Source organism: Nerophis lumbriciformis, linkage group LG10 (assembly GCF_033978685.3).
Source record: "Nerophis lumbriciformis linkage group LG10, RoL_Nlum_v2.1, whole genome shotgun sequence".
NCBI classification, from domain to species: Eukaryota; Metazoa; Chordata; class Actinopteri; order Syngnathiformes; family Syngnathidae; genus Nerophis; species Nerophis lumbriciformis.
This window is the reverse complement of record NC_084557.2, coordinates 27,278,607-27,299,418: the sequence shown is the minus strand read 5'-3', so window position 1 is coordinate 27,299,418 and position 20,812 is coordinate 27,278,607. Positions and strand designations below refer to the sequence as shown.

The following is a 20,812-nucleotide window of genomic DNA, read 5'->3' as shown; positions in this document are numbered from 1 at the left end:
ATGGGACTGTCTGTGAATGTTGCTTGTAGTTACAACTCCGGTGCAGTAGGTGGCGGTAGCCTACTATGCATTGTAACTCCGCCAATAGCACTTAATTCACCTGGTGGGCCAGAAGAAGAAGAAGAAGAAGAAGGAGAAGAGGGACGGACGGACGGGATCAAAATACGAGGGTAATATAGGTTATAGGTAGATAGGTTATAGCTGCATCGCTCGCGGATCGTCATATATTTAACGTTAATCCACGATTTCACCGAGCGTTTCACTGACGATGAGCAGCCTGACGCTGCTTCATTAACACCGCCGCTGTTTGACTCGTGGCCCGGGGCAGACGCACGTAGTAACAGTCACGTGTTTTCATACCGACGAGCTAACGTGTCCAGGTTATAACCCTGTTGTCAATAAACACACATGGACTGAAGCTAAATTGTCCACTGTCCACTGCAGCATGTGAATGCAATGAAAAGAATAAAATCTGAGCCAACCAGCTGTTAAAATGTTGTCCAGGTTAATGTTCTGGCCATTAAAGGCCCTTCATTTCAAGATTTCAACTGTGATCGGGCTTTAAACAGGTGGCTGACCTGTTCAGATGAGTGTAACTGCTACTGGTCAAATAATGTGAAATAGCATTTAATTTTACATGTATGCAATGCCATTTAAATGTAATTATAGATAATAATAATAATAATAATAATAATAATAATAAATACTGTGTAGTGTTGTAAATAGTCAACGGGAAGAATTTTAGTAAGATGTAAGCCATGGGCACTACACAGCCAGAAAAAAACCTAGGCAGGACAAGTAAAAATATTGGGGCAAGTAGATTTGAGAAGTCGGGCAAGTAGAAAAAAACCTTAACGTTGAACCCTGCATGTGTTGAGCTGCTGCCGCTTAAGGTTAGACGGCACTGTACATAGAGCGGTTCTGCTCGTTAGTAATAAATTCTAATGTTGTATGTTCACTCCTTCACACAGATGAGTATAGAAAAATATTTTCAACGGCCGAAAAGGTATATAAATATGTACATAAAATGTTGTAATTATATTCCAACTCCGCGTTCTTCTTGGTCATCGCCGCTGCCGCCGCCACCCGCCACCCACACCACCACAAATAGATGCCTGTCCTGTGGGAAACACTGAAACTATTAGTGCACTTTTGTGCATGATGTCACTAAGATGACTTATCAAAACAACACTAAATTAAAGTGCACTTTTTGTACAGAACGCCACTACAATAGTTTAAAAACATGATGTCACACAAGATATTTCAATAAGTGTCAAATAAAAATTAGCTGCATAATAGGAAATCAAATAGTGTTTGTCCTTTGCTATGTGGTAGGTTCCTGCGGACATTATCTCCTTTTGTTGTCGACTCTTTTTTGTTTGCGTCTGCATTTTGATTGTGTGGGCGTGTGGCACCGAATGGCGATGTTGACATGCGGAGTAAGCACTTTTCATTCTCTCGCAGATGACTTTTCAAATGATGCTACATATTAGCAGTAATGCTACTTTTTATAGCAACGCTTTCGCCCCACACTTGACAAATTACGGTTGTCTGTTCGACATATTCCCACTTGAAGCCAAATGACCGCCAGACGATGGACTCCCTGCTGTTTTTCTTGGGAATTAATTCTTCCTTCATTTGTTACCAGATTTGCACCTTCTTTCTCTCATATTACCACTCGCACCACAGCTAACGTTAACCATGCCGCACCTCTCTGCTCCGGGAGGGCGTATACGTATGTGACGTATGACGTGACAGTATGTGACGTGTGTAAGAAGGTGCGCTTGCTGTCTGTGAGGAGACACAAGAAGGAGTGGGAAGAGCCTGTAGTGTAATGCCAGCAGCTAAAAGCAACTGCGTGAGAACGTATAGTCGAATATCACGATATAGTCATTTTCTATATCGCACAGAGACAAACCCGCGTATATCGATATATCGCCCAGCCCTTTACCAAAGACTATAAAGATGGCCATTGCCTCCCGGCTTGGCACTCAGCATCAAGGGTTGGAATTGGGGGTTAACTCACCAAATGATTCCCGAGCGCAGCCACCGCTGCTACTCACTGCTCCCCTCATCTCCCAGGGGGTGAACATGGGGATGGGTCAAATGCAGAGGATAATTTCACCACACCTAGTGTGCGTGTGACTATCAGTGGTACTTTCTGAACTTCTGATATCTACAATTCTGTTTACTTCTGCGGTACACCGGTATCCTGTAACCGGAGCAGAAAAAGGTTGACTCTGATTTGCTGTTGTCACTGACTTTTTCTGCAATGTTCGATCAAATTAATAAGGTCATCACCGTGATCCAGCTAAAATTTCTCACAACAACCAATCACGATTGTACAATCGACCAGCCCAAACCGGACATTTTTTACTTTGTTTTTAAATAAGGCTCACAGCTCTTTGAGCTTTTTCAATAATCTATTGTTCCTCACAGTTCTCCATAAACTCTCTGAAACTCATTGACAAAAATGTTTGAATGGCTGCAGATGATGATGATGTCATAACCGTACAACCTGTGTTTACCAAAATATATAGAATTTTCCCAGCACATCACGTCACCTCATAGATTATTGCAGCTGTGTGCTGCCTTGAGATCATTGAGAACATCATGGAAAATGGTGCTATATTGTACTGGACTGACCCCAATATGTCTGCTGACGGCAACGGTTGTGGGTCAAAAATTATATTCTTGTCGGTGTTTCTATACTCCAAGGCACCTTAGGCATGACTTGGTGTGACAATTATGTGTGATTGGTTAAAAACAAGGAAATGTATGCGAGGGCTGCATGATTCTGCAAAAAATGTGATTCAAGATGTCCTTGCTTAGCATTGAGATTGCTATTTTCTGGGGTGATATTCTCTCTGGCACGCAAACCTGACATAATTGTGTTTCATTCAAAATGAGGTTCATTTATGACGCCATAGATCGATCAGTGAGTTGAGCATTTTATCAGATTTTCATTGATTACAAAGTTATGCTAATTATCAACCAATCTAATCAGTAAAAGTAAAAAACTGTGTGGCACTACAAGCTTGTTGGCTTCATCATCGGTTGTTCAAATCTCAGCTGGAGCGTCTGTGTGTGGAGTGTGCATGTTTTTACTGTGCTTATCTTGGGTTTTTTTCGGGTACTCCGGCTGACTCCCACAAAAACATGCATGTTGAGACTAACTGAAGTCTCTAAATCAGGGGTGCCCACACTTTTTCAGCAGGCGAGCTACTTTATAAATTACCAAGTCGAGGTGATCTACCTCATATATACATACACACACACACACACACACACACACACACACACACACACATATATATATATATATAATTTATATTTATTTATTTTGCCATTTTTGTTCACATGTTAAAGGTGTTTTAATGAATATATACATGCCTGTTTAACATATAGATTACTTTCTTTCATGAAGACAAGAATATAAGTTGGTGTATTACCTGATTCTGATGACTTGCATTGATTGGAATCAGACAGCAGTGCTGATAATGTCCAAATTTTCAAACAGAGGAGAAAAAAAGTTCCTAATTTCTGTCTAATACCACATGAAAGTGGTTGGTTTTTGGCATCTTATTTGTCCAGCTTCCATATTCGTTTTTATACACTTTACAAGAAATACATTGGCGGCAAACTCCGTAGCTTGCTCGCTTGTTTGCGCTGGCTTTCGGAGACTCTTATTTTGTTAGCGCAAGCGCGATGGAGCGGCACTTTTATTGTGAAGACAGGAACTGTGCGGTCAGTCTTTAGGCTTTTGACGGGAGGTACGGTTCAAATAAAAAGTGTTTCTCGCCTTACTGACGGTCTTTTTTCCTTCACACTGAGCTGGCAGCAGCCGGCATCATTTCACAAGATCCTCAGGTGCCTTGAATTTCAATCAAGTGACGAAAGTGACGTCGTAGTGAAGATTTATGATCGCTCATTTTTAGGTCTATTTATTTTCATGCCTGGCTGGCAGTCGACTGACACATCCTCCGCGATCAACCGGTAGCTCGCGATCGACGTAATGGGCACCGCTGCTCTAAATTGTCTATTTGTGTGAATGTGTGTGTAAATTGTTGTTTAAGTGGTTTACGTATGTGTACTGTGATTGATTGGTGACTAGAGCTGGGCAATTCTATCAATCTTGCAATATACAGGGTGACTCCAAAAAAAACTAAACCCCAATATGTTTGAAATTATCTGTTAATTTAAATTTACAAAGCGAACAAGATAACGGACACGTTGGGGAATGATCGTACACAGGATGAATCTTAGGGTAAAAAAAAATAGTGACATTTGCTTGACCTTTGTAGAATTTCACAAAATATTTATCGGTTCTGGATTTTTTGGAGGGGATCACTGTGAATGTTTATAATTTTTTTCCCCAAAAAATTATCGATACATTAATTCCCATTGAAATCCCATCCATCCATCCATTTTATACCGCTTATTACCTTCGGAGTCGTGGGGGGCTCTGGAGCCTATCTCAGCTACAATCGGGCAGAAGGCGGGGTACACCCTGGACAAGTCGCTACCTCATCACAGGGCCAACACCGATAGACAGACAACATTCACACTCACATTCACACACTAGGGCCAATTTAGTGTTGCCAATCAACCTATCCCCAGGTGCATGTCTTTGGAGGTGGGAGGAAGCCGGAGTACCCGTATGGAACCCACGCAGTCACGGGGAGAACATGCAAACTCCACACAGAAAGATCCCGAGGCCGGGATTGAACTCACGACTACTCAGGACCTTCGTATTGTGAGGTCCATTAAAGATAACTATTCTTATTTTCACAAACTTCTATTGTCTCTGTTCCTGCTGCAGTATGTTCTGTGCTCACTAGGGATGGGTATCAAGGTCAATTTCTCAAATCAATTCGATTTGGATTTGTCCTAAACTAAATTATTGAAAAGTCTGAAATCTGTAACAAAATACAAATTCACTTTTTTTTCTCTTCACCATAAACAACTTTGGACAGTTTAAATCACTGCAGTGGAAGCTGCCCTTTCGTAGGTTTAAACTGCCAATGTGTTTGTTTACACTGTTCCAAGTTGGACCAACAGGAGCGATGTAGTACTTTTAGGAATTTGCTGCAAGAATGTTAGCCTCTGCCAAGTTTTAAACTGAACTGAGGGGGTGGTCTTGTGTCTTTCTCGAGCTGGATTTAGCCCCTGGACCGCCAGTTGAATGGCCCTGGTTTAAACCTTATTTAAAGCATCAAAAGTACAATTTTGAAATAAGAAATGATTGCAAGCAAAAGTGTACTTCTATTGCAACATACCATTACTACAAATTCCTTTAAGGTAATGTTTCTTCAAGGGCAAAATTATAACAGTAAATATGCAAGCTATTCTTCTGGGACTCTATTTTATGCCTTGTGAATCGATATTGCAAAATGTAAAAAATGTTTTAAAGATAACGATACATGATCTATCAGCTCAATTATTTTACCCAGCCATATGACTCACTGCTCAGCCTCGCCCACTGTGAAGCATTGAGAGCTTATATGAATGACAGGAACCTAGCAGACTATTAGTACACCAGTTTTTGTGAGATTACAGCCAATCAGAAGCAGAGTAGGGCGGGTCAAAACTCTGTCAGTAAACCAATGTTTTAAAGCATTCAGACCCGTCAAACAAAGTCCAAATATTGCTGTGAAATACAGCCTCACAGGTAACCAATCTGGGATGTCCCATGACTCTCCCCTAAAGTCAGCTGGAATATGCTCTAGATCAGTGTTTTTCAACCTTTTCTGAGCCAAGGCACATTTTTTTCATTGAAAAAATCCAGAAGCACACCACCAGCAGAAAGCATTAAAAAAATGAAACTCAGCAGCCGATCTTGACAGTAAAAAGTTCTTCTCGCAATCGTTGGATATGAATTCAAACCATAACCAAGCATGCATCACTATCGCTCTTGTCTCAAAGTAGGTGTACTGTCACCACCTGTCACATCACGCCGTGACTTATTTGGAGTTTTTTGGTGTTTTCCTGTGTGTAGTGTTTTAGTTCTGGTCTTTCCTCTTTTGTTGGTATTTTCCTGTAGCAGTTTTATATCTTCCTTGAACGCTATTCCCCACACCTGCTTTGTTTTCGCAATCAAGACTATTTAAGTTGTGCGGACGCTATCCTTCTTTGTGGGGACATTGTTGATTGTCATGTCATGTACGGATGTACTTTGTGGACGCCGTCTGCTCCACACGCTGTAAGTCTTTGCTGTCGTCCAGCATTCTGTTTTTGTTTACTTTGCAGCCAGTTCAGTTTTAGTTTCGTTCTGCATAGCCATCCCTAAGCTTCAATGCCTTTTCTTAGCGGCACTAGCCTTTTGTGTATTTTTGGTTTAAGTGTTAGATACCTTTTTACCTACACGCTGCCTCCCGCATATTGTGATCACGACAAACCATGTTCCCGACATCTACAAAGCTGCCACCTACTGATATGGAAGAGTATTACACGGTTACTCTGCCACGCTCTAGACAGCAGCGACACTCAACAACGGCACATTTGCGGATTATAATTACTGGTTGGCAAAAAATATTTTTAACCCAATTAGGTGAAATTACATCATCTCCCATGGCACACCAGACTGTGGAACAGTGGTTGAAAAACACTGCTCTAGCTCACTCGTGACTCCAATGAGAAAAAGTGTTATAGAAATGGAATGTGTAAGTTTGTAAGTTATAAGTCATCTAGCTAGCTCCTTTCACCACTTTGATTACAGAATAGGGTCTTTGGTCGCGTAAAAACTTGGCCCTTTAGGCATCTCTCTTCATCTACCCTGAATGTGAAAAGTCCTGTGAAATAATCCTTTGCACAGCTGAAATTCATCCAGTTTCTCAAGCCAGAGACTGAACAAGACTTTTCTGTTTCCTGTTCTCTAGTGACTCTGGTGGCAGAATGTTCTTGCAGACTGGGCTTGGCCTCAGATGCTGTGCTCGTAACACAAGGACACAACCCCACCATCAGACGAGAAGACTCTGCAGCACGTTACATGGGGGGGCGAGGAGTTCACTCCATAAAGTCCCATAAACGGTCCAAACCCAATAAATCATGCATGTATCTCCACTATGCACATACACACAACAATATAAATCAACACGAACAAGTTGACTTCACACATGCACACAGTGACACTGATAAATCCCAATTGGTTGAACATAAACCAAGATGGTGGGATGCCGTGTCAAACTGGGGGTGATTAACAACCAGAAAAGCCATGGAGTCCCTCTTATCCAAAGTGTACCTCCTGGTGCTGATTTGACCAGAGGAAAACAGCCTTTTATATCACCCGTTTATAGCTCCTGACAAACCCTTGTACTGCATGCCACATCTGGCATAATCATATTTATAGCTGTAACAAAAATAAGATGATTTAAACCAAGCACAGCCTTTTCTCCGTGCCCTTCTACTTCTACTCAGTGGAAGTCAAAGCAGACTTTGCTTTCATCACATAAGTACAAGAGAGCTTTTTGGCGTTAACAAACAAGCAGTCGTTCTCCCATGGAATCAGACTCGGACTCAGTCCAAACTAGATGATCTCGCTCAGTCCCTAATGTCTCTGAAAACAAAAGGACCATTCTAGCGTGTTTAAACTCAAAATTACCTTGTATGATTAAGTCACTTCTCTGTGATAGGGAGTGCACTGTACGCAGGAACAATATGTGTCTGAGGTTATCCTTACCCTGATATATTTTCTATTTACACAGACGTTAAGGATCTGGATTTTTCAGTGAGCTGCAACCTGATATTTTCCAAGGAACATTCCTCGATAAGGAGGTAGAACTAGCTGAGGCAAAAGATGCAGTGCCAGGTACAACCAGATCAGCAAAAAATAAGCTGCTAATGCAACCTGCTATTCATTATGATTGAACAAATACATTACAATCTGCACATGAATACAGTAAGTATGCCCAATCTCACTTCATGCCAGCATGGATCATATCTGCCTCCCTGCCGCTTCTGATGACTGACGCTGATCTTTTCGTGCAATCAAACCTTTAACATTGCCTTGCTGATGTAACAAACACATCCAATAAAAATGTTTAATTTGGACAAGTTGAGATGTTTATGGCTTCCTGGTAAGATGTCCATTAGGTCATTCTGACAAGCTTGTTAAGTCATATTGCAGTCTACATGTATCTCTTATGTGTGACTGCCATCATATTGCAGTCTACACATATCTCTTATGTGTGACTGCCATCTACTGGTCACACTTATCATTTCACCATGCCATCCATCCATCCATCCATCTTCTTCCGCTTATCAGAGGTCGGGTCGCGGGGGCAGCAGCCTAAGCAGGGAAACCCAGACTTCCCTCTGCCCAGCCACTTTGTCCAGCTCCTCCCGGGGGATCCCGAGGCGTTCCCAGGCCAGCCGGGAGACATAGTCTTCCCAACGTGTCCTGGGTCTTCCCCGTGGCCTCCTACCGGTCGGACGTGCCCTAAACACCTCCCTAGGGAGGCGCTCGGGTGGCATCCTGACCAGATGCCCGAACCACCTCATCTGGCTCCTCTCGATGTGGAGGAGCAGCGGCTTTACTTTGAGCTCCCCCCGGATGACAGAGCTTCTCACCCTATCTCTAAGGGAGAGCCCCGCCACCCGGCGGAGGAAACTCATTTTGGCCGCTTGTACCCGTGATCTTGTCCTTTCGGTCATAACCCAAAGCTCATGACCATAGGTGAGGATGGGAACGTAGATCGACCGGTATATTGAGAGCTTTGCCTTCCGGATCGATACAGCGTCCGCATTACTGAAGACGCCGCATCGATCCGCCTGTCGATCTTACGATCCACTCTTCCCTCACTCGTGAACAAGACTCCGAGTTACTTGAACTCCTCCACTTGGGGCAAGATCTCCTGCCCAACCCGGAGATGGCACTCCACCCTTTTCCGGGCGAGAACCATGGACTCGGACTTGGAGGTGCTAAATCTCATCCCAGTCGCTTCACACTCAGCTGCGAACCGATCCAGTGAGAGCTGAAGATCCTGGCCAGATGAAGCCATCAGGACCACATCATCTGCAAAAAGCAGAGACCTAATCCTGCAGCCACCAAACCGGATCCCCTCAACGCCTTGACTGCGCCTAGAAATTCTGTCCATAAAAGTTATAAACAGGATCGGTGACAAAGGGCAGCCTTGGCGGAGTCCAACCCTCACCGGAAACGTGTCCGACTTACTGCCGGCAATGCGAACCAAGCTCTGACACTGATCATGCAGGGAGCGGACCGCCACAATCAGACAGTCCAAAACCCCATACTCTCTGAGCACTCCCCACAGGACTTACCGAGGGACATGGTCGAATGCCTTCTCCAAGTCCACAAAGCACATGTAGACTGGTTGGGCAAACTCCCATGCACCCTCAAGGACCCTGCCGAGAGTATAGAGCTGGTCCACAGTTGCACGACCAGCACGAAAACCACACTGTTCCTCCTGAATCCGAGGTTCGACTATCCGGCGTAGCCTCCTGTCCAGTACACCTGAATAGACCTTAACGGGAAGGCTGAGGAGTGTGATCCCACGATAGTTAGAACACACCCTCCGGTTCCCCTTTTTAAAGAGAGGAACCACCACCCCGGTCTGCCAATCCAGAGGTACCGCCCCCGATGTCCACGCGATGCTGCAGACCACCATGTACCAAATAAAATAGCTTCGAGGTCGGTAAGCACAACCAAAATGATTCCGTACATTAGGCGCACCGGGTTATAAGGCGCACTGTCGAGTTTTGAGAAAATTAAAGGATTGCGCCTTATAGTCCGAAAAATACGGTATATTGATACAAGCCTCACATAAAGAAAGACCCCCTTTTTTCGGTCTGGAGGTTTTAAAACGTTTATAAGCATGACCTATTCACTTTTATCCATGGCGTCTACAAAAAACAAAACTGAGATGACAGTGTGGTCATTTTTCGATTCTTAAACACTTTGCGATTTGGGTGTGGCCGATTCTGTATCGATCCAACGTCAGAATTTAAATTATTTTAAATCTGTTAAAGTAATACAGATGGTTCTAAAATTTAGAGCTTAGAAGCTTGGTATGCGGCATCTCTGGGACAGCAACACTGAGACAACCAACATTGCTGACCGCAGCTACACACCTTGCTGTGAGATTCGAACAGCTCCTTCTATTTCAAATTCTAATTTAAAAGCACGACGGAAGCGAATTAGGTAAGAGTCACAGTATATATAAGCTCAGTTGTGTTGGAAAAAAATACTCTTGCAACAAAACAAACTAGTACCACGATTTTGAGAAGCATTGCCATTGTCATTTTTCTGACAAAAGTTGCGATTTGTTTTGTGATTTTTAGAATTCATACATTCAAATGCATACAACAGCTAAAATGATGAGTGAAGGAAGTCATGATATTTTTAGACATTAAATCAAAATGTTCTTAAATTGCGACACAATAGAACATCTTTGAAAAATAAAGGTTTATGTGGACAGCACCCTCCTCTGGGCTACTGCAAATCTGCTTTGTGAAGACTTTGAGCTTTTGTCTGCAATACATCATGTTGCCAAACTGAAAAGTCAACCAATAAAAACCATACAGTGCTATACATGCTACTCTAATAGTCCTTTGTTTACACTGTCCTTGGCCTTTCGTCGTAGCCTCTTTGTTTTCCACAATTTTCGAACTAAGTTGACCGGGATGCAAGGCTCGACAATTCTTATAAGGATGTCAATCACTCAAATGCTGGAAACGGAAGAGAGAAACTAAAATAAAAAACCTCAACCTCTTGCAGTTAGGTTATTGCAGTAATTAAAGCCTAAATGTTGATTCGGTTGAAGCTTGAATGTTCAGTTGAGCTGCAGATATGTATTGTAACTCAAAAATAACTTTTTATATTTACAAATCTTAAAAAGCTGCAAAGCACTTTTTATCTTAGGGGCATATATGTTGAGCAGTACCAACATGTTTTTTTGTTATGTTTATTGTTTTTCTTAAATATGTAAAAGGAAAGACACATTTTAGTCTATTGGATTCAAGATACCAGGTTGCTACCTTTACTCCTGTTCAACCAAGTTGTAACTTTCCAGTGTGCACACGTTTACATTATTTTAGTGAAATATAAGGGAAATTACACTAGTTTCTTATTACCAATGCACTGTTTCTCTTGCAAAAAAGTGTATCAATATACATATATTAAAGACGCATCAATAATCACTTAGTAATGGAATTGTAACCCCTGAATCGAAATTAAACAGCGCCCAAAGATTCCCACCCCGACACAACACCAAAATGTTATATGTTCCATTGAAAATATAGAACACTACACACGGCGCTCAAAAATCCATCAAAATGTTTTAGTAAGACTTTGGTAAGCTATGAAGTCGCATCGCTTGATGGATTGTACTGTGCTTCAACATACGAGTATTATTATGGTGTGTGTATAAGGTAAGACATATTATCTGGCGTTTTGTTTCACAATATTATGCAAAAGAGACTTTTCTTACCTTCTGGTACCCGCTGATCTGTATTTGAGATCTGTATAAGTCGGGGTTTGGTGGTAGCGGGGGTGTATATTGTAGCCCGGAAGAGTTAGGGATGCAAGGGATTCTGGGTATTTGTTCTGCTGTGTTTATGTTGTGTTACGGTGCGGATGTTCTCCCGAAATGTGTTTGCCATTCTTGTTTGGTGTGGGTTCACAGTGTGGCGCATATTTGTAACAGTGTTAAAGTTGTTTATACGGCCACTCTCAGTGTGACCTGTATGGCTGTTGATCAAGTATGTCTTGCAGTCACTTTCGTGTGTATGCTGAAGCCGCATACAACATGTGACTGTGCCGGTACGCTGTTTGTATGGTGAAAAAGTGGACGCAAAAGGCAGTGCCGTCCCGGCACGCCTGAATATTGTTGTCCGGGTGAAAATCGGGAGAAAATCGGCAGAATGGTTGCCCCGGGAGATTTTCGGGAGGGGCACTGAAATTCGGGAGTCTCCCGGAAAAATCGGGAGGGTTGGCAAGCTTGTCACGCAACCCTGAACGGGACAAGCGGTAGAAAATGGATGGATGGAAAATGGGAAAAAATAGAGATCGAAACAGCACAATGTAAGAAGAAAAAGGCTGAAATGTTGAGACTAATAATAATAATAACAAAAAGCTTGTCTTTAAATTATGGATTATAGATTTATGAAAAAAAACAAAAAAACTTTTGGTTGACCTGAGACGGTACGGAGCGCATGTGTTGCTCAGATTATGTTTTTCTATTAAAGGACAAGCGGTAGAAAAATGGATGGATGAATGGATGGATATTTTACTAATCAGTTTGGGGCGTGTAGCGCAATTTGAGTACCGTATGATTTCCTCTTTGACGTCGCGGACGGAATGACAGAATTGACCAATAAAAACGGAATCGACTGTTTAACGCGGAATATCACAGAAATTGTCATAACTGAAATGCTGTCACCGAGAGGCGAAGGAGCGTTTGTCTGAGGAAATCATTTGTACGGAACCAACCGCTCGATTGTCCCAAAAACCCTCACCTGCATGGAACGGTGCACCACCACTAACGAGCCCCGAAAGGCCGCAGGAGGAGGACTGCGCTCAATGACCTTTCCGGTAGGCTACTGTATATGCCATGTTATATATAGGTACCAAGGTTGTATGGTAGACCGGTACTAATAAAGTGCCGCAGTTCTAATTAATTAAAAACTGTACTACACTGCTTCTGAAAAATACTGGTACTTTTTTTTGTTCCCGCACATGACGGTGCACCGTCGTCACGACGTGACATTGCTGGTAAAACAAGCAGTGGCGCATGTTAGGCAACGCACACGCACATAGTACTTACAAGCAGAAACAGTGTGGAGATAGAAAAAGGAGAATGGACGCATTTTGGTTTAAAACCTAACAATAAAGTTGAAGCTATAAACACTAAAGCGCCGAGGTGCTTAGCTCTTGCTCTTGTTAGCCGTTACTGGCTAGCGGCTAACGTCCATCCGCAGTCGGTAGTGTTTTAGCTGCCATGGCAGCAAATAAACTACGTTTCTTACAAATATCATCCCTGCAGGACGAGGAATAGGTAAACATGCTTCACTACACACCGTAGGAGAATACCATTTCTAACCACTAACAACAAGCCAACGCTCCTCAATGTAAACAAATGCCATGGGTGGGTCTACACAGACATCGACTGTAATGATACCAAGTGCAAGAGTCGTACATAGTCGATACTACAAAGATTACATCGATATATTTTTTATTATCACAACATCTTTTTTCTTTGTTTATTGTTTAGAAACCCATGGAATGTGTCCCTGGACACAGGAGAACTTTAATGATGGCCAATGAATGACCCTGTAACTACTCGATATTGGATTGATACCAAAATTTGTAGTATCACTCAAAACTTGCGTAAAGTATCAAACAACAGTTATAAGTGATTATTACATTGTAGATAGAAAATGGTAATCACAGAAAGCAGATATTAACAGTAAATGAATAAATAAATTAATAATTAATTTTCCACCGCTTATTCCTCATAATTTTGACAAAATAATAGAATGGGAAATGACACAATATGTTACTGCATATGTCAGCCGCATAATTAGAAGCCTTTGTTTGCTTACTTAGTACTAAAAGAGAAGATGTCAAGCATGTTCGCAATGTTATTTAATGCTTCTTTGATTGCAATAAGAAACTCATGTTAAATGTATCATAAGATTTTCTGTTAATATAAAGCCAATAATGACATTTTTGATGTGGTCATGAGTGTGAAGCGACTGGGATGAGAATCAGCACCTCCAAGTCCGAGTCCATGGTTCTCACCCGGAAAAGGGTGGAGTGCCATCTCCGGGTTGGGGAGGAGACCCTGCCCCAAGTGGAGGAGTTCAAGTACCTCGGAGTCTTGTTCACGAGTGAGGGAAGAGTGGATCGTGAGATCGACAGGCGGATCGGTGCGGCGTCTTCAGTAATGCGGACGCTGTATCGATCTGTTGTGGTGAAGAAGGAGCTGAGCCGGAAGGCAAAACTCTCACTTTACCGGTCGATCTACGTTCCCATCCTCACCTATGGTCATGAGCTTTGGGTTATGACCGAAAGGACAAGATCACGGGTACAAGCGGCCGAAATGAGTTTCCTCCGCCGAGTGGCGGGGCTCTCCCTTAGAGATAGGGTGAGGAGCTCTGTCATCCGGGGGAGCTCAAAGTAAAGCCACTGCTCCGCCACATCGAGAGGAGCCAGATGAGGTGGTTCAGGCATCTGGTCAGGATGCCACCCGAACGCCTCCCTAGGGAGGTGTTTAGGGCACGTCCGACCGGTAGGAGGCCACGGGGAAGACCCAGGACACGTTGGGAAGACTATGTCTCCCGGCTGGTCTGGGAACGCCTCGGGATCCTCCGGGAAGAGCTGGACGAAGTGGATGGGGAGAGGGAAGTCTGGGCTTCCATGCTTAGGCTGCTGCCCCCGCGACCTGACCTCGGATAAGCGGAAAAAGATGGATGGATAGATGGATGGATGGAATGACATTTTTGTGGTCTCTTTATTTTGTATCAAAATACATTTTGGTACTGGTACCGGTACCAAAATATTGGTATTGGGACAACCCTAATAGGCACTGTCTTTTGTTAAATTTGTGAATGAAAACAAACACCTGTGTAAATATTTAATGGTTCAATGTGTACAACTGCAGCTTATAGACTTTTTTTTTTTTTTTTTTTGTCCTGTCCAGCTTCTCAGGCAAATTATATTGTATTATAGATGCCCATATCGGCTGTACACATTTACTTTACAAAAGATAAGTGTGGGATACTTCTCTTGTTGACTTATTTGTATTTTACTTTATTTAAATTGATTTTTATTAATATTTGTAATAATAACTTGGTGCAGCCGGGCCGTAGCAGGAGGGAATAGAAAGAGAAACAAAAGAAGACAGAGAGGGAAATTGTGGGGACAAGAAAGACAGAAAGACAAAAACAACAACAGCAAACACAACAACAACAACAATAGAACAACATCAGCAAATAGGATATGTACAAATATGATGGTAAAAGTGATAGCAAAGAAGCAGTTAGTGAAATAAATAATACAGAAACGACAATGAACATTATTACACTACAAATAGAGCAATACAAATACCAATAGAAATAGCACTATTGATAATGAATAATAACAATTACCTCTATTATCAACAATACCATTGTTTAGATGCAACAATACATATATGTAATGATAACTTGAAATACAAAAGAAAGCAAATAAATGGAGGGGAAGAAAGAGAAGCCAACTATATTAACCTTGTGGATTGTTATAGTAACAATAGTTTAGGCTTTGTCCTTGTGCCATGTGTTACCCAGTTTATAGACTTCTGCTGACCACATATGTACAAAATAAGATGTGTTCAAAAATTTAGTGGCTGCGGTTTATTACTTGGTGTGTTCTATAATTATGGTAGTTGACAAAATAATGTATTCGATGACTAGTTGACAATCAAACTTGCCTCTAGTTGTCGAACTACTCCACCTAACTCTGAACCTGTGGGGATGTGTGGTGGCTCGTTTGAGCCTGATATGAGCATGGCAGGACTACGCAGAATGACCACGTGTCACGTCGGGGTCGCATGTTAATGCGTGGATGATTTATTCTCATAAATCAGTCAACAATACAAGAATAAACAGAAAAGCGTGCCTATAGCATGGGAATATATGGCGAAGCTTAGCACATGAACAAGAATCACAGGAATAACTAAACGTAACTTGTCGCATGAAGCAAACAAGACAGCCAGACTAAGTGTGGCGAAAAGCAGGTATAAATAGCTCTCTGATTAGTGCCCGGGAGCAGGTGAGCGTCCCGAACACTAATCAGAGGCAGGTGAACATAATCAGCCCTCATGGCAACTATAACACAAACCCAGGGGTGCTGAAAACAGAACTAAGGGAGTCAAACTAAAATAAAACATGATCCGGGCAACGCATCATGACAACATTATCATTAGCGTTATCAAACATTATTGAACAGGAAATGATTAAACTTAAGAGATGGTTTGATGTCAATAAATTATCATTAAATGTAAAAAAAACAAAGTTTATGATTTTTTGTAAGAGGAAAAGGGAGGAAACGATCAAACTGTCAATAGATGGAATTGATATTGAAAGGGTTTCTGAACTTAAATTTTTAGGAGTGATACTGGATGACGGTCTGACATGGAAATCTCATATTGCACATGTACGGAAAAAGATGTCTAAGAGTATTTTTATATTAAACAAGGTCAAATATGTGTTAGATTACAGGGCAATGCGTATATTGTATTGTGCACTTATATTGCCATATATCAGCTACTGTGTGGAAGAACATATAAGAGTAACATAAAGGCATTCTATCAACTACAGAAAAGAGCTATAAGGATTATTCATAAAGTAGATTACTTAGAACACACTAACATATTATTTATTAATTCTGCTTTATTGAAATTACAGGAGCTAGTAAAGTTACAGACATTATGTGTCATGTTTAAGGCTAAAAGTAAAACATTACCAGCAAATTCACTTCTGAGAATGAAGAGCATGGAAGAAAAGGTCATTTCAAACATCAGTATTGAAGGACAACTTTAAAACAAATGTGTATATCAGTGGTGGGGGTTAAACTATGGAATTCTCTTTACAATGAGATAAAAGATTGTAAAAATATATTCCAATTGAAAAAAATATAAAAAGACAGAACAATAATAGTAATAATAAGATCATATGGACAGCTATAAGTGTTTACATTTTGCTTTACATTTATTATTTTACTTATTTTTTGCCTGGTTTTGTATTTGTTTTGTATCATCCCGTGAGGTGTATATTACTTTTTTTTTAATTGTCTATTGATCAAAGATGCACATCAATGAAGGAGATAAATAAAAATGAAATGAAATGAAATGTATGAATAACAAAATCATATAGGAATATGAAATTGGCCCCCTGCATCCTTTGATTTTTTTGGTATGGAAAATGTTTGAACACTGCTGCACTAACATTAAATTACCTAATAATGTTGATTGTTTAAAGACATTATATTATCTTTGTAAAGACATATTTGGACACAACTACTTACAACCACCTAAGCCAAGGGTTGGTAACCCAAAATGTTGAAAGAGCCATATTGGACCAAAAATACAAAAAACAAATATGTCTGGAGCCGCAAAAAATGAAAGGCCCGTATATAAGTCTTATAATGAAGACAACACATGACGTAAGTGTTGATATTAGCTATAATAGCCTACTATCAAAATGACTATGTGTCGCAGGCTGAAGCAAATCTTCGTTGACAGAAATGTTGTATTTTAATTTTTATTCTACACAATTTTGCAACATTAGAAGCCATTGGTAAAACGGAGGCTTTTCAGAAGGTGAGATAACTCCTGGAAATGACTGGCTTTTAATGGCCAAAGGTATAGATGTGTGTGTCCAAGTTAAAGGAAACGGCAGAATGTCTTCTTCTAATGGATTTATTACAATCTTTGGCAAGCTAGGTAATGTTTGCTGTGGTCTGGAACAACATGGCACACAAACAACTATCTGAAATGCAGCCAATATTACATACAGATAATGTGTCCAAAGACATGCACCTAGGGATAGGTTGATTGGCAACACTAAATTGGCCCTAGTGTGTGAATGTGAGTGTGAATGTTGTCTGTCTATCTCTGTTGGCCCTGCGATGAGGTGGCGACTTGTCCAGGGTGTACCCCGTGTACCCCGCCTTTCGCCCGACTGTAGCTGAGATAGGCTCCAGCACCCCCCGTGACCCCGAAAGGGATAAGCGGTAGAAAATGGATGGATGGATGGAGACATGCAAAACTAAATTATATACAAAGAGGGCAAAAGTAAAGGATATAAAATGAGCTCAAATATAGCTACAAACGAGGCATGATGATGCAATATGAACATACAGCTAGCCTAAATAGCATGTTAGCATCGATTAGCTTGCTGTCATGCACTGATCAAATATGCCTGATTAGCACTCCAACAAGTCTATAACATAAACAAAGCTCACCTTCGTGCGTTCACACACAGCATAAAACGTTTGGTGGACAAAATGAGACAAAGAAGGAGCGGCATAAAACACGTCTTTCTGTGGCAGCGTCAGAGAAAGTTGTACATGTAAACAAACTTTGATGAGTTCAAGGATCGCTGAAATTACTAGGACAAAACAGTGCTCGCCAAATACTCTCATCGGTGAAGCATACACACAAACATATTAAACAGCGGGCTTTCGAACAATTGGGAAGGTTTGTGTCATGTTTGTCCTCAAACAAGACACAAACTAAAACAAAAACAATTATTTTCCCCCCATCTTTTTCCAATTTCAATCCTTTTTTTAACAATGCTCAAGGGAGCCACTAGAGCATGGGTGTCAAACTCTGGCCCGCGGGCTAACTTGGCCCTTGAGGTGATATCAAATTAACACTAGAGCTGGCCCGCCAATTATATACAGCGACGGTGCTCCGGTAACATCGCATTCACCGCTAATTCTCATACTTGCCAACCCTCCCGGGAGACTCCCAAATTTCAGTGCCCCTCCCAAAATTTGTCACATCCGCTTTTCATCCAGTCCAACGAGTGCTGGCCCAGTCACATAATAAGTGCGGCTTCTGCACGCACACACAAGTCAATGCAATCAACAGCGGTACAGGTTACACTGAGGGTGTCCGTACAAACAACTTTAACACTGTTAGAAATATACGGCACACTGTGAACCCACACAAAACAAGAATGACAAACACATTTTGGGAGAAAATCCGCACCGTAACACAACATAAACACAACAGAATAAATAGAACCCTTTGCAGCACTGACTCTTCCGGGACGCTACAAGGTGTGTGTGTGTGTGGGGGGGGGGGGGGGGGGGGGGGGGGGGTATTTTGTAGCGTCCCGGAAGAGTTAATGCTGCAAAGGGTTCTGAGTATTTGTTCTGTTGTGTTTATGTTGTGTTACGGTGCGGATGTTCTCCCGAAATGTGTTTGTCATTCTTGTTTGGTGTGGATTCACAGTGTGGCGTATATTTCTAACAGTGTTAAAGTTGTTTATAGGGACACCTTCAGTGTAACCTGTATCGTTGTTGATCAAGTATGCGTTGCATTCCCGTGTGTGTGCGTACAGAAGCCGTGACTTGTGACTGGGCCGGCACGTTGCTAGAATGGATGAAAAGCGGACGTGACGACAGCTCGTAGAGGACGTTAAAGCTAGTGCCTTTAAGGCACGCCCCCAAGACTGTGGTCCGGGTGGACTACGAGATATAATGACTGATGAACACCTTCGTTCGATAATGAAGGTTGCCTCAGCTCAAAGCCTGAGCCCCGACATTAATGAATTAGCATCCAAAAAAAGATGCCAGGTATCTGGCTTGGGCACATCAGATTAGATCAGTGTGTTGCAAACTGAGCAGTTTAAAGTCCTGAATGGTTGGTTTATTCATTGTTATTTTATTTTCTAATTTATTAGCCTGTGGAAAAAGTTAATGTTGATATTTACCTCAGAAGGCTGCAAATAGAAAAGAGGCATTCAATTTTTATTTAAATTGTATTTGATATGCTATTGATATTTTTTAATTATTATTATCTGAAACTCGATTTTGCATGTCACTATAAAGTTATATAAGCCTTGCTTGTTCAATATTCAATGCAAAACTTGTTTGGGTCCCTATTAAAAGGTTAATTTGTTCAACCTTGGCCCACGGCTTTGTTCAGTTTTAAATTTTGGCCCACTCTGTATTTGAGTTTGACACCCCTGCACTAGACCCACATGCGGCTCGAGAGCCGCGGGTTTCTGACCCCTGTGTTAGGGGATATAATGCAAGCACAGATTAAATTGATTTTAATTCATTTAAATGGGAAATGTTGATTTGAGATACAAACGTTCTGAGCTAAGAGCTTCATCACAGAACCATTAAGTTGAGGCAATACATAGCATGTTAGCATTGATTAGCTTGAGCATTCACACACAGCATGAATCTTTTGGTGGACAAAAGACAAAGGAGTGGAATATTTTACATGTAAACAAACTGTTGCATCACAGTCCACACTATGGTGAGTTCAAGAACCGCCGAAATTAGTAGGACAAAACGATGTTCACCAAATACACTCAAACATATTATACGGTGGCCTTTCTAACAATTGGGAATGCTTATGTCATGTTTGCCCTCAAACAAAAAATATACTAAAACACAAACCCATTTTGTCCATATTCAATCCTTTTTTTAAAAATGCTCCAGGGAGCCAACAGGGCGGTGCTAAAGAGCCGCATGTGGCTCTGGAGCCGCGGGTTGCTGACCACCGGTCTCACCAGTCATTCCATAAAGTGCATGGTGCAGTCTCACACCTTCATTCATTCACCTGAGTCCACATTTCCCAACAATTCAAACACAGAGAGCACATTTCCAAGTGACATTAGTTGAGGCAAAAAGCCACTGAACATCATTTGAAGTGACGCCAGAAGAAAGCGAAACACTACAAGGAGGCTGAGAGCAGCTCCGACAACACTTCGCACCTACGTCATCACGTCTCAACTTCCCCCGCGACGTCATGCACCGTTCTCCCCAACACACAGACGACGGCGACATTTTTTTTTTTTTTTTTTTTTTACTTACACCGGTTGCTATAATTAAAGGTGTCCACTCCAAGCCCCAGGCTTCCGGCTTGATCGGTTTGTTTTCGGCGTGAGTTTGTAGCCTTCCTCTCTCAAACATCTGCTCCCTAAAACGCAGGAGGACCTCCCCTCCCTCTTTTTTCTCCCCGCACGCCAACAAATTCCCTTCACATGAAATTATCAGTCGTTTCTCCAAAGTTTCACATAAACACAGACGAGGCGGGAAAGTGCTGCTTCCTGTCAGCTTGTCCTCGTCCGA

The 20,812-nt window shown here is 41.7% G+C and overlaps 1 long non-coding RNA gene across 1 annotated transcript in view; it reads right to left on the bottom strand.

Annotated features, from left to right (window-relative positions):
* The window catches only part of LOC133612127 (uncharacterized), a 404,739-nt gene extending 383,927 nt beyond the window's left edge, over nucleotides 1-20,812 (bottom strand). The window contains exon 1 of the long non-coding RNA XR_009816084.1: nucleotides 20,555-20,812. This is a non-coding gene — a long non-coding RNA (uncharacterized lncRNA). The remainder of the gene's footprint in view (nucleotides 1-20,554) is intronic.